Source organism: Lutra lutra, chromosome 1 (genome assembly GCF_902655055.1).
Source record: "Lutra lutra chromosome 1, mLutLut1.2, whole genome shotgun sequence".
Lineage (NCBI taxonomy): Eukaryota > Metazoa > Chordata > Mammalia > Carnivora > Mustelidae > Lutra > Lutra lutra.
This window is the reverse complement of record NC_062278.1, coordinates 100,597,974-100,612,506: the sequence shown is the minus strand read 5'-3', so window position 1 is coordinate 100,612,506 and position 14,533 is coordinate 100,597,974. Positions and strand designations below refer to the sequence as shown.

The 14,533-nt window shown below is 36.9% G+C and overlaps 1 pseudogene; it reads right to left on the bottom strand.

Annotated features, from left to right (window-relative positions):
- Positions 1 to 2,105: 2,105 nt before the first annotated feature.
- Positions 2,106 to 14,066, bottom strand: LOC125100285 (ubiquitin-conjugating enzyme E2 C-like; annotated as a pseudogene).
- Between the last annotated feature and the right edge of the window lie 467 nt (positions 14,067 to 14,533).

Below are 14,533 nucleotides of genomic sequence, written 5' to 3'. Positions count from 1 at the left end.
ATTTTGCTTTGTTTCTGCAACTACAGTGACTGGAATTTCAATGAATGTTTCTTGAGCTGATGAATAGCTTTATATGTGGGTCAAATAGAGAGCCAAGTATGCATAACAGTATATTTTGCATTTGGGACATTGTATAAATATTTTTCAGATGCAAATGTGCAGTCTATGTTTTTACTTATAATGTATAATTGTACATTAACAACCACTAATAAACACAGGCAAAATTATGGACTACGTAATGTCCATCAGTAAAAATAAAATACATCATGTCTATATTTACTTCTATTCATTGCATCACAATTCATTTAGATAATAAGATCTTCACCTAAGGTAGTGGTCATGTATAAGTACTGTTTAAATTATTAAAAAAAATCAAACTACAAAAGCAATAAGAAATACAGGAATAAATTATCTTTTTATCAACATCATTACAATCACTATTTTGATGTGATATGTGTTCTTAATAAGACTAGCAGCCAACAGTTAAGTAACAATATATTTAGGCTACAAGCAAAAAACAAGTATAAGGAAAATCCGTAAGTGTATTTATTCCTGATAGCCTCACTTTATTATTTAAGTTGAATCATATGAGATTGGGATACTTGGTCATTTTTTACCTATAAAAACATCAATTTAGTAGGGCTGTACATAAGAATAAAAAGCATTTTGTTGTTGTGTTGCTGTTGTTTTTTAATCTCTTGGGTTCAGAGCTGTAAAAACGGGATCTCAGTTTTCCTGTGAGGATTAAAGGATTGTTGGAAAGTAAGGAAAATTCAATACATGGTGGCTATTATTTTTATTAATAATAAATTAGACCTCTAGCTATCATGTTGTCAAAAGAATACTTTTATTATGTGAAAGAGCTAGCCTCCCAGCATTGATCTTTTTCTAAAATATATATTATACCCATATTGTTCTTCAGATGTTCTGAATATGAACTAATGCAGATAAAGAAAACCGTGGACCTTACCAAAGGGTTAGTGTTTGACTTTCATTTATAAATGTCACATACACACACACACGAAAGATTTCCTTCAGGAAAATTCCTAAGAAGAAACCCAAGAGGTTTCTTGCTCAATTCTTTGCCAAACAAAACCTCCAGACCTTTCAAAATTCATTTCAGATGTACTCCCAAGGAGCCCAATTGTCTGATCTGCACCTTGAGTGGGTTATAAGCCATGTTGACCTATGTTGTGTGTGCTGAGTGTGGATCTGAGACAATGTCGGCAGGAGTTTTATACATAACACACATTCAGAATATACAAGGGAAATCTGCATAGGAGAGGAGTAAAATGCATTTTTGATTTAAAATGATGCCAGTGCCTCTAATTTTTCAAGTGTCAAGAAAATAAAATAATGAAGGCAGTATGAAGTACAGTTTTGCAAATGCATTAAACTGTAAGTCAGTTATGAAGTCTAATCATATAAGAAAAATTGTCAGGTCAGAAATAAGCAAAAATGGCCTTGACCTAATTAAACCATCATCGGTATAATAATTTAGAGTTAGTTTGCTACTTGTCCCTCTGTTTTTCTCTCTCTGTTTACCAAAAGTGTCATTCAGCAGCATATTCTGGATTTACTTTCCAAGCACTGGTTTACACATATCATGTTTTATGCATCCCCCCCCCCCCAATTCCTTAAAGGACATCTAGTTTTACCTCAATACTAGGTCCTGTGAGGCATGTGGAAGATACCAAACCCAAACTCCTCTCTTGGCATCTGGATCTACTCTGCCAAAGAAAGTTGTGCTGAAATTATTTTTAAGTTCTCTCTTACATGACTGTTCAATTGGTTATTTCTAAAACGTTACCCTCTCCCTCCAAACCATTTCTTTAATGACTGTCACCATCTGAAAAGAATGTAGGAAGGAGCATTTAGAACCAGTTACCTGCAGAATCTCAAAGTCAGACAAAATCAGGCTCAGTGACTCACCCTTTTCAGTGTGGAATGGCAACTTTGTTGTCTGGGTCATTTGCTAAGGACAGAAAAGAAAATAGTATTTGAGTAGTTTCATGGCACAAGCAAACGAAGCTGTTAAGTACCAACAGAACTGAAAACAGCATTTTGCAGTACCAGAAATCACAGCTTGAAATTAAAATGCACGGCTAGAGGTAGCTAACGCAGTTTGGTGGTGAGCTATTTTCATCCACAAACTGGAATGACCAGCACATAGGACAGGCAAAAGGCATGCCAAGGTTAGTGAAGGGAACTGTGACACGGGTAGACCTGGAAGAAACACATGACGTGAAATGTTAGAAGAGTTAAGAGTCATAAAATACCCAAACCATGAAAGCAGTTTTAGTTTTTCCAAAGATGATCTCTGCATTTGAACCACATTTGTATGCATTATGTAAACCTTAACTGAAGGAAACTTATTGGGTTAATTCATTGTCGTGAATTATCACTACAGTAGAAATCTGAACAAGGAGAGTTAGGACCATTAAATTAACCTAAAACCAGATTGTCAGTTCTCTGAGGTACAAGCTTCATTTACTTGATCTATGAGAATGATTAAATGTTAGAACAGATGGGGGCCTGAGGGACTCTGGACTTTAATCCTATCACTTTCTTTCTTTCTTCTTCTTCCTTTTTTTTAAGTGGAGAAATTGAGAGCAAGACTTGAAATGACAGCACAGGAAGAAAACTGGCCTTTGAATATTGTCCACTGCCACTTCCAAGCCTATAGTCAAATGTTCAGCTTCGGTCTTCCAAAACAGTTTATTTGCTGTTCTTTTGCTATTTTAAAAGTCATGTGTAGGGAAAAATGTTGCCTATATTTAATATAACTATACCATATTAATCTATCTTGTTTATTTTATAAATGTGTTGATATATATTATAATTGCATATCATTACTATAGTAATATAATATGCTCTGGGGTTCTAATAATCTATTTACATATATATACACATACGTATGTAAATATATATGTATATACAGGATCTAGGGGCCCCAAAGACACTTTCAGGGGTCCACGAGGTCTTTCCATGTCCAACTTCACATCTGTGTGAGGCTAAATCTTCCTTGTAAAACAACCTATACAACAGATTGAAGCAGATATGAGAATCCAAACAATTAAAGAGATTAGCAAAACTGTATGGCGATGTTACTCTTCCTACTCAGTTTGTTTCGGAAATTATAGGGCTATTATTTTATAGAAATATCCTAGTTATATCAATATGTGATGGATTTTATTGTTACTTTAATAAGTCAATAAATATACATATATATGTATATTTTAATTTGTCAGTTTTAATATTTAATACAATAACTATCAACAGAAATAAACCATCTAAACAAAACATTTTCAGAACCTTCAATACTTTAGAATGACATAAAGAGGTTCTAAAACCAAAAAGTCTGAGAACCTCTGGGCTAAAAACTAGTCGATGACATGACCTACTTTCTTAGCCGGAGAGGCTCCTACCCTAAATAGTGTGACTGGTTGCCCGTCCAATCCTTGCTTTGGGAGGATTTGAGAGGAGCCAGTACAGAATGCAGAAGACAGGCATTCACGCAGAGAAAGAGCATATGAAAACCAAAACACAATAAAGACACTATGAAGGTGCCAAGGACATGGTGGTAAATGGATGAGAGAGGGAGCACAGACGGAGCTGCCAGGTCCCTGAGCAGCGACCACACCTCTTCCTCAGTGGCACCACTAGAGGCATTAAAACTGAGCTGCTGTGTTTCCTTAGGAAGAATTCAACTTTCAGGGAAGCCCACATGTGTGGCCACCATCCCCCGCTCTTCCTTATTTCCCTGAGTACCTGTAACTCAAGCAGAACTGGGAGAAAAATTATAAAAAGCACTTTAGTTTTGCATCCCACTGATTTTTATACTTGCTTGTGCCATCAGTCATTCCTGGGCTCCGGCATACAAACTCAGGCCTCCTGAGCACTCTTAGCCTTCTCTTACTTTAAAGTGCAAACCTAGCTTCAATGAAAGCAGTCGAAAAGAAAAAGTCTAGTTGTGTGTGATAACCAGAACTCCAACATGACATGTTGGACAGCTAAATCTTTTCCCTCACTTGCTTACCAATTTCAGACCCTTTTGGAACTAGTTTCTTGCAGTAGGACAAGTGTTGTCATCCTTCTCCCTTATCCACCTACCCTTACTCCTCCTTACCTGGCTTGTCAATATTTCTTTCTGACCTCTCCACTGTTACAGCAGGGGTACCACGGTCAGGAGGTTTTATTTACGCTGGGTCTGGCAAATATTTAATGTTGATTCTCACATGGGAGTACTCATGGATTTGTTGGAGATTTTCTAGCTGGTTCTCTCATTGTGTAGACAGAACATCTTAAATTGGCCCCTACCATGCCTTTCTCAACCTCTGCTCCCTGGGGTCTACCCCCATACCCTGCTGGGGTCCTCTCAGGATTTTAAAAAACTGCTTTAGACTGCAATTTCTACCACAGGTTCCATGTTTCTTCCCCTGGATTGTTTACTTTGGACCTGCCATCAAAATGCAGTTATCTCCTGCAATCACACAGGGCTTCGGATGGGTTATATGTGTGTGTACAGAGTGAGGAGGTTGAAATTACAATCACTCCTTCCCCCAAAAACCCTTTCCTACTCATTTTACCTTTATGTACAGCTGCTAATGGTAACAGGTTTCAAAGCCATGTAACTAGTTTCTGGTTATCTAATTCAAAACTTTGTTTTTTGATGAGCACCTCCTTTGGAAGGAAGCATCTATTAGAGATTGATGTCTTAGTCGAAGCTTTCCAATTTAAAGCCCTGTTGCATATCCTGATAATGAGCTTCCTCTAATTGAAGAAATCTGCTTTCCTTTGCAACATGAAAGAGTCTTTTAGCATTAAATGTCTTATGGCATTAAATATAAAAATATACTTAACATTATGACCTAGTACACACATAGCATAAATATACATAGTTTTATACACACATGCATTCACTGACATACCAAAATTTTCTCAATAATCTTCTAATTCTCTCAAACTTTATTTTCATCACACTTTTTCTTAGCTTTCATTATGATTATTCATTTCTAAACTCTTCTATTTTCTCAGTATCAATCTTCCTTTAATTTCTTCCCTACTAAGCCATTGTTTTGGCTTTAAGCCACAAGGAAAAAATAAATCAGGAAGAATTTTCCCACCTTGGACCACATCACTGTTAACTAATACAACAGCGAATATATTTGGGGGGAATTAGCCTTTCTTTTAGAGTTATGAGAGCTCTTATAGCTCAGGAGGCAACCTGAAGCAGCATTTAGAAGAGTGGATACAGGAAGGCACAATTTTGAAACCTGTAAAAACACTTTTAAAATAATCATCTCTCCATGTATTTTTCAAAGCATGGAATAGAATTTAAGTCATGCAATTTCCTCAACTAACCTAAAACAATAGCTGTGATATATTTTAAACATCTAACTTTGAAATAATTATTCTATCTTCTACATCCAACCACCTAAATTCTGCTTGAGTATTTTGATAATGTGTGATAATATGCTTTCTAGGAAGCCAGACAAAGTCTTCTATGTCCAAAGATGAACCAAAGTAAGTGACCCATGAAGGTTCATATAAAAATGAAACTCACTTGCAATAGATGACCAACTCAGAAGGGAGGAAGTGGGGGCCACTGATGCCACTCTTTTTCCTTCATAATTATCTCTGTAACTGATTCTACTTGTATGTAAGCAAGGGCAAGTAAGAATAGATGTATTTACCTAGAGCCTACTCAGGGTCAAAAGCTGTATAACATTTAGGCTCATCAATAGGAATCTCTTACTGCCTGTATTACTTTTCAAAGGCTGCCCAAAGTACCATAACTTGGTGACTGAAACCACAGCAGGATTTTCTCAGAATTTTGGAGTAGAAGTTCGAGACTGAGGTGTCTATAGGTTGGTTTCATCAGAGGTCTTTATCTTTGGCTTAGAGATGGTTTTGTCTTCTCCTTTTGTCTTCACATGGTCTTCTTTCTGTGTCTGTCTGTGTCCTAATTTCCTCCTACAAGAACACTAGTTGTATTTCATTAGGGCCTATCCTACAGATCTTGTTTTAATTAAATGACCTCTTTAAAGACCTTATCACCAAATACAGTCACATTCAGAGGTACTGGGGTTAGGAATTCAACATGTGAATATTACGGGCAGTCCATAACACTTTCCCTCCAGTTATAGACCTCTACCAACCTCCCACCTATCAAAGATGCTGGCACCTGGATCATAATCTTTATTTCTCCTCCGTTCCCACCATCACCATGAATGACTTCAAGTTTTTGTGGATGATGGCTCCATCGCAGTGATCATCACTTGTCCTTCACTCTGGCAGTTCACTTCTACTGCTGAACCCCAGTGGTAGCATTCACATCTCCTTCATCACTGTATTCATGTATTCTAGAGCCTACTGTCCAACCAAAACTTCCCCCACTCTTCTAATTCTCTCAAGCTTTAAGCTTATTACACCTTTTCTTCATGCTCGTTGTGATTATTTCTTCCTTAACTCTTTTCTCTTTCATTATAAATCCACCTTCTTTAATTTCATTCTCTACTGAGATATTATTTTATCTTCAAACCCCAGGAAAAAATATATCAGACAAAAATTTCCCATATTTTGTCCTACATATGGGCTGTTGAATATGTGTATTTGCTTTCTATTGCTGCATAACAAATTACCATAAACTTAGTACTTAAAAAGGTCCACAAATTATAAGTTCACAGCTCTCATGGGTCAGGAGTTCAGGTGAGCATTAGCTGGATCCACTGCTCAGGAGCTCACGGGACTGAAATTGGCATGTTGGTCAGGACTCCTGTCTTATCTGAGGCTCAGGGTCCTCTTTCAACTTCATAGTTGTTGGCAGAATTCATTTCTTCATTGTTGTCTACTGGAAGTCCCTGTTTTCTTATTAGCTATCAGCTAGGTACTCGGCTCCTGGAGGCATCCCTCAGTCCTTGGCATGTGGTCCCCTCCTCTCAAATCATGGCAGTTTACCCTACCTTTGATGCTAGCCAAAGAATGTCTCTCTGCTATTTATCTTCTTTTAAAAGCTGGCCTGACTAGGTCAGGCCCACTTAGCATAAGTTTTCTTTCAATTAAATCAAAGTCAGCTGATCAGTAACGTAATGACGGGAATGATATCTCACCACATTCACTCTTCTGCTCACACTAAAGAGATATTATAGGGCATGTACGTCAGAGGATAAGACTCTTAGGAACTACCTTAGAATTCTGCCTACCATGAGATGCCTGGAGAACATCACACAACTATGTGACCAGAAGCACTTCAAAAGGATGATATCCAGAAATTAACTGTATCTTATCTTATTCAAAGAAAGTTCAGTGTGGCTAAGAACTGAATAAATATTTGTTTAATGTATTAATGAGAGATGAGTATTATATTGTGATTCAGAAAAACCAGATCTCATCCATACTCTAGGTCTTGGTTTTCCTTGAAATCCTCTCCAATTCTAATATAGAATGATGATGTTCTGGTACATCTTGAATAAAAAAGAAAGACTGTTGTCAATTGAAATAATAATAAAGCATAAATCAAATCTAAAATTAGTTTATACAACTTATATAAGTTAGTTTGTACTTAATAGTAAAGAATATAACATGAAAAACTTAGACCTCATTGTAAATAATCGGAGAACAAAAGTTAGTATTTATAAATTATTTATGGGCTTGTTATGTTGAGAGTGAGAGAGTGAGAGAGAAGCAGTATATAGACTCTTACTAATCTGTAAGAATACATTAATCCCTTCAAACTGTTTTGTAATTCATAATTTCAATCTTAGACTATATTATGTTGGGTGTAAAATCTTTTGTCATAGAAATTACTAGTAATTTATTAAATTTTTAAAAATTAGTTAACTAATGAGTGAGTAATTTGATGTTTAGAACACTAAAAAAGCCTTCAAAAGTAAGATATTTTCTTTATGTCATGATCTTCAGTAACATTTGGAAATGTGGAAAGAGTTCCTGAGAGGTTAATGCTAAAGATACAAATTTCAGATACAACCACAAAGATAGTTTTTGTTTTATTTTTATAAATTAGTACTAATATTATGGTTAATTTTGACCCTTTTTAACCCAAGTCCTCTGCAGAAAATAAAAATCATCTTATATGTTTCTGTCTGGAAGTCTTTATATTAATTTAGTTCCCTGTCTCCATTTTCTTATTCTTTTAATGTAGAATGCATGTTCATTCAGATGAAACATCATAAATCATCAGGATATTGTCCTACTTTTAAAGTCATAAAATGGTCCTCTTAACTAGCAGTTAAGGGGTAGAACAATGTGGTCCCAATTTGCCATTAAGAAGTAGCATAGATTGTGTTTTAATCAAGTCAATGCATGTCTTGTTTACTGAACATATCCTAAAAATAGTTTTACATGTAACCTTTCATTCTGTTTCTCAAGTAGAAATGGAGTCTTTCATCACTGTATTTTGAAATTTTAACCTAAGACCTAGCTCACATATCACCTCTCTCCTTTCCTTTATTAAGTTAAAGGACAATAACTTTAACTCTTAATAACAAGACATTAACTTAATAACTTAACTTAATAACTTAATAAGAAGAAGTGTGTTTCTCTTCTCTTGTCTTTTAAAGGATATGGTTTTCAAGTACTTGTAGTACTTGTTATTTGTTATCATATACCACAGTTCTTTACATATTTCTCTTTCCTACTAAATAGAAAGCTGTTTTTAAAATAACAGATTCTCAATCAGAGAAAGACAACTATCATATGATCTCCCTGATATGAGGGAGAGGAGATGCAACATGGGGGGTTAAGGGGGTAGGAGAAGAATAAATGTAACAAGATGGGATTGGGAGGGAGACAAAACATAAGTGACTCTTAATCTCACAAAACAAACTGAGGGTTGATGGGGGGAGGGGGGTTGGGAGAGGGGGGGGGGGTTATGGATATTGGGGAGGGTATGTGCTATGGTGAGTGCTGTGAAGTGTATAAACCTGGCGATTTGCAGACCTGTACCCCTGGGGATAAAAATATATGTTTATAAAAAATAAAATTAAATAAATAAATAAATAAATAAAGTACTCTTAGAGGGGCAATAAATAAAATAAAATAAAATAACAGATTCTTTTTTTTTTTTAAAGATTTTATTTATTTGACAGAGAGAGATCACAAGTGGGCAGAGAGGCAAGCAGAGAGAGAGAGAGAGGAGGAAGCAGGCTCCCTGCAGAGCAGAGAGCCCGATGTGGGACTCGATCCCAGGACCCTGAGATCATGACCTGAGCTGAAGGCAGAGGCTTAACCGCTGAGCCACCCAGGTGCCCCCAAAATAACAGATTCTTTTAGGACACATATTTCCATGAGGTAGCACAAAATAGATTCAATAAATTATTTCTTCAATGCCAGTGTATAATAAGGATAATAAAAGAATGAAAACATCTAGAATGCAATTGCTCCTCCATTACCCAGTTACCGTAGTGGATACTTGTAAATTTGGGCTCCTCCTCATGGAAAAGCTTTATCTTCAGGAAACAATACCCCATGTAAGCAAGGAGAACCCGATGACTTCAGGTATCTACGTTAGAAAGCAAAGTACAGTGGTACAGTTCTTGAACTGCCTGGGATGGAGCAGTTCAGGAACTCAGGGAATATTCTGGGGTAGTGCTACTGAAGGCAGGTGGTGCCTGGAAGAAACATGCTTAGGAAATAAGCTTAGCTGTGCTTGTCCTCGTTTGTCTCCACCTTTTCTGAAAACCAGTTCTCTTGGCCTCTCGTTGATATTTGTATCACTCTAGAGTCACCCTGTGCATTTACTCTTTGTGTAGGTTAATCAGACACGTTATGACAGGTATACTATTAAGTAGAGGGAAGGTAATGGATGCTCAAAGAATCTGGAATTAGTTATCTTGCCTATTGGATCCTGAAGCTAAATGAAATCGTGTTGGTTTCTCACAGACTATGACTTTCAAGGATGAAATTCCGAAGACTATGACTTTACAGATGAATATTCTAATTCAATTATGAATGGTGTTCTTCAGAAATAAACTGTCCCTCAGAAGTAAGACTTTTAAGACCGAGTTCCCTCTGCTTTAGAACAGCTAAGAAAGAAAAGAAGAAACTCCACAATAATGAAGTCAGTTGGTTATTTATTTATGTATTGGGACAACAGACAGCTTAAACAAAGAGAAAAGTGAGCTCAAATCCTTAAATTCTCAGTCCATATCCTGAAATCTTAGAATTTTCTATTATCAAATTATAGCTATAGCTATGGGCCCGCAAGAGGAAAGAATCAAATGCAAAATTTGAATCTATAATCTTGTCTGACAAATTATAACACCAGTTGAATTCAGATAATCACCAGATCTCTTCTGGGAAAGTGAAAGTTTTGATTAGAGCAAGTGTGAGTCCAAGAACTGGTGTTGGAACCTATTGGAAAGATTCAGAGGACATTGGACATATTGAGCCCCAAATCCCACAGAACTTACTTTCTATTTGAAGTAGTCTTTCTTCCTTGCTACTGTTTCTCTTTGCTTGTAAATGCTGCAACTTCCTAACCTGAAGAAACTATTTCTTTAAAAATATAAAATTCAATTGTCTTTATTCTTTACCCCTTGCCTTTCATTATCTCCAGACTTTTTTATCCATTTAATTTATAGTATGATATGACATACAACATTCTGGTACAATTATGCTAGTTCTAAACAGCTGGGTATATTTAATTAGTACAATTTGCTGACATAACCTGAACTCAATACATACTAAATGAAATTGAAATAAGATTTTTTAAATAAAGGAATTCAAAGTTTTAGTAGTTAGAAAGGATAAAGAACATCTATGAATTGTTACCTACTCTTTAACTATATTCCCCAAGATGGCCCAGAAAAGACAATGCGACGCACGCCAAATCTTTGAAAGGTAACTTGAGGGCTATTTTTTGTTTTTGTTTTGTCTTATAAGTGCTATAAAACATTAAGAGAAGATGCAGCTAAATGAGATTCTTGATAGAAATAAGAGGCAAAGTGTTCATGATTACCATGAGATGAAGAAAGTAATGTGATCATTAGCATAGCCTAAGGTCTCTGGTGGCAGCTAATTGAGCATGGAGTTTCATAGATTCACAATACATGGACAGTACACTAAAGCCTGGATTCCTTAAGCAGGTTAGACTGTGAAAATATAGACGAAACACCCACAGACACACACGGGCACACACACACCAAACACATACCCAATATGTAGAAGCTCCACACTCTGAAAATGTATTTCTGCCCAATAACAATGCAAGGCAGTTCTGGGTTGGAGGTGGAAGGAAGAGGATGTGGTTGTCACAAAGCCATTCAGTGGTCCAGGCTGATGCTGCTTCGGCCGACATGCAATATGCACTTCCACAGGGGACCCTGGCTTACTCTAGAAGAAAAAGAATATGAAGGAGTCCATGTGAGGAGTTTTTATGGGGCCGGCTTAGAAGTAGCAAACATCACTTAAGGTAATAGTGAGCTGGCTAAAATTCATGTGGCCACATGCTGTTGCAGGGGAAATTTGAAACATTGCTGTGGTCTAAGGGAGGAGAGGAAGTCTATTTTGGTGAATAGCTAGAAATGATGATGATGATGATGATGATAATGATGGTGATGTGAGAAGCCTGACTTGGATTATAATATTAGACCATTTTGGCCATTCATCCCAATACTTGGAGGAGTTGTCAAACCCAAAGTCTCTTACACTATGAGGAAGCAAGATCCTTTGGGAAACATTCTGAAAATTGTATCAAATATACACTGGGTGAACATTCCTTCTAGCCTTCCTTACAGATCAGTCATCTTCTACCAGGGGAGCTCTGTATTTGGAATAAGAAATACCCAAACGTTTCGAAAATATTGATTACAGCTTTGAACTAACAGAATTTTCTAGGGATATAGAATTCCACTGTGATCTCACAGAAGAGTATGGACTCATAAAGGTTAAACAATTATTGGCATTTTGGGCTCAGTTGAATTGTGAACACTTCTTTAATATTTCTCCAGAGTACATAGGCAAAATAAACATCTTTAGGAGATACCTTTAGGGAATTGGGAGATCCCCACTTTGGCTCTCTGAGCAGTATGATAATAATAAGGATTTTTTTTTTATGTAAAGAGATGAAGTGACAGTGTTTGGTAGAAAATGTGAAGTAGAGTCCCCTTTTCTACAAAACAAATGATGAATCACAAGCAATTCTTAACATTGTCATTAGTGACTTGAAGATACAAAATAATGATTCTATCATAGCTCCACTCTACTTAGAATTTGGACTAAATACAAAATTTAAGTGTGTCTATGAAAACATAACACTAGATGTGAGTTACTTGATCAGAATAATCTGATTATAGCTGCTATCCATAATTTGTTACTTAATGAATACAACTCTGGATAAATGTTACACAGCTTTTGAGTTGAAATCAGTTTTTTCCCTATTTCATTAAATTAAAAGATACCCAGAAGCATTATGCCTTTTGCCTAGAAAGAGCTTTGCTATACCTTCACCATCTTGCCTCAATTTCTTTCATATCCTCAACTCTGAAGAAAGTGTAATTGTCTGATAATTTCACAGCAGAATTTAGTGGCTCTTAGAATTAATACTATCATCCTGATGGGAATAATTAAATAGAAATGGAAATATCCTGAATGATATGAGTATGACCTGGCATATGGTAGAAGTTAATTTTTATTTTTTATTTTACTTTATTTATTTATTTTTTTGCAGAGTAATGTGTTTTTATTTTACCACGATGCATAAAGGAAAGACAAATATACTAATGGTTACAATTCCCAATTTGACATAGAAATCTCACAAGTTTTTATGATATTCAGGGAAAAAGAGATACATCAATTACTAAGTGATAGAAATTAAATTTTATGAAAACACAGGGATCTGCCAAAATACAAAATGATAGAAGGAATGCAGAGACAATCATGCTATTACCTCAAAAGAGAATATATATTTTGCATCCTTTCATTATTTATTTTTTTACTTTATCAAAAAAACAATGTATTTATTTAATATAGCCATCACAAGGGGCTCGGCCAGAGACTTAATTTTTTTTTTAAAGAAGATTTTATTTATTTATTTGACAGACCAGAGATCACAAGTAGGCAGAGAGGCAGGCAGAGAGAGAGAGAGGAGGGAAACAGGCTCCTTGCCGAGCAGAGAACCAATGCAGGGCTCGATCCGAGGACCCCGAGACCATGACCTGAGCTGAAGGCAGAGGCTTAATCCACTGAGCCACCCGGCGCCCCCCAGAGACTTAATTTTAAAAAAGAGAAACAGAGGCACCTGGTAGCTCAGTCGGTTAAGTGTCTGCCTTCCGCTCAGGTCATGATCCAGGATGATCCAGGGTCCTGGGATCAAGCCCCACATTGACTCCCGGCTCAGCAGGGAGCATGTTTTCCTTCTCTCTCTTCCTGACCCCCACCCCACTTGTACTTGGGCGCCTGCTTTCTGTCAGATAAATAAATAAAATCTTAAAAATATATATTAAAAATTTTTAAAAAATTAAAATGAAAAACAATAAATAAATAAATAAATAAATAAATAAATAAATAACATCCCAGCTTAGATAAAGAGTCCTATACAGAAATGAAGGAAGGGACAGACAATCTAAGGAAAACATAAACACAATACAAGGAGAGAGTCTAGGCGGTCAGGGTTCTTGGCTTTGACCTGCTTTGAGTAGATTTCTTGCAGGTACGACAAATCTGTGGGGGTTTTTTAGAGCTCAGCAGCCTATGTATTCAAAGGGCTATGAATGTTGGATTCTCCTAGTAGGCTCAGATGGACAGCAGGATGGTCCTGATGTCCTACCAGGCAGCCACTTATCCTGCAGGATGTCCAGGCAGATGTTACCCTGGGTGTCCATTCTGGGATGGTAGCAAGGCTCAAGGAACTTTGCCATGGACACGTTGTAAGGGTAGCCCCTGGGGAATTCCAGAGAGGGCTTATACCTCAGTATACTTCCTCAGTATAGGAAGACAGCATACTTCCTATATGGTGCCACTGCTCCATAGATGGTCCTTACCCATTAAAAGTTTGATTCAAGGAAGGCAAAAAGTCCTGTGTAGCCAGACATCGTGAAGGTCATCAGCTCCTGCTGTCGCCCCTTTCCACGGTGTCCTAGGCCTGGACCCCAGTAGGCTGGGCTTCTTTGCAGCAGGAGCCATGCTGGCAGCAACTGGGTCTGGAAGGCCATCAGGCGGTGGAGGCGGGGAGACCGGAACTGGAAAAGCATGACAGCAACTGCCTATCTTTTTTTCAGTTTAGAAGAAACATTTGGTGGTATTGTAATATTTTCGAATTTGAGGTTCCAGCTTTGAATGTGTGGTGATTTATATCTAACTAGTGTTGGTATATCCTGCAAGGCCATCTGTAAATTATGCTCATTTTTTTTCTTTTTTTCATAACTACATGGGTATAGATGTTCCCAGGAATACTGCTGCAACACTTTGGTGTGTTTCTGAAAGAGAAGGGATAAAGTGATCCTCATAGTGATGTCTCCTTAAAAAGTATATGCGTATTTTGCCCACTTTTCCTAGAAGGAAGTGAGGCCTC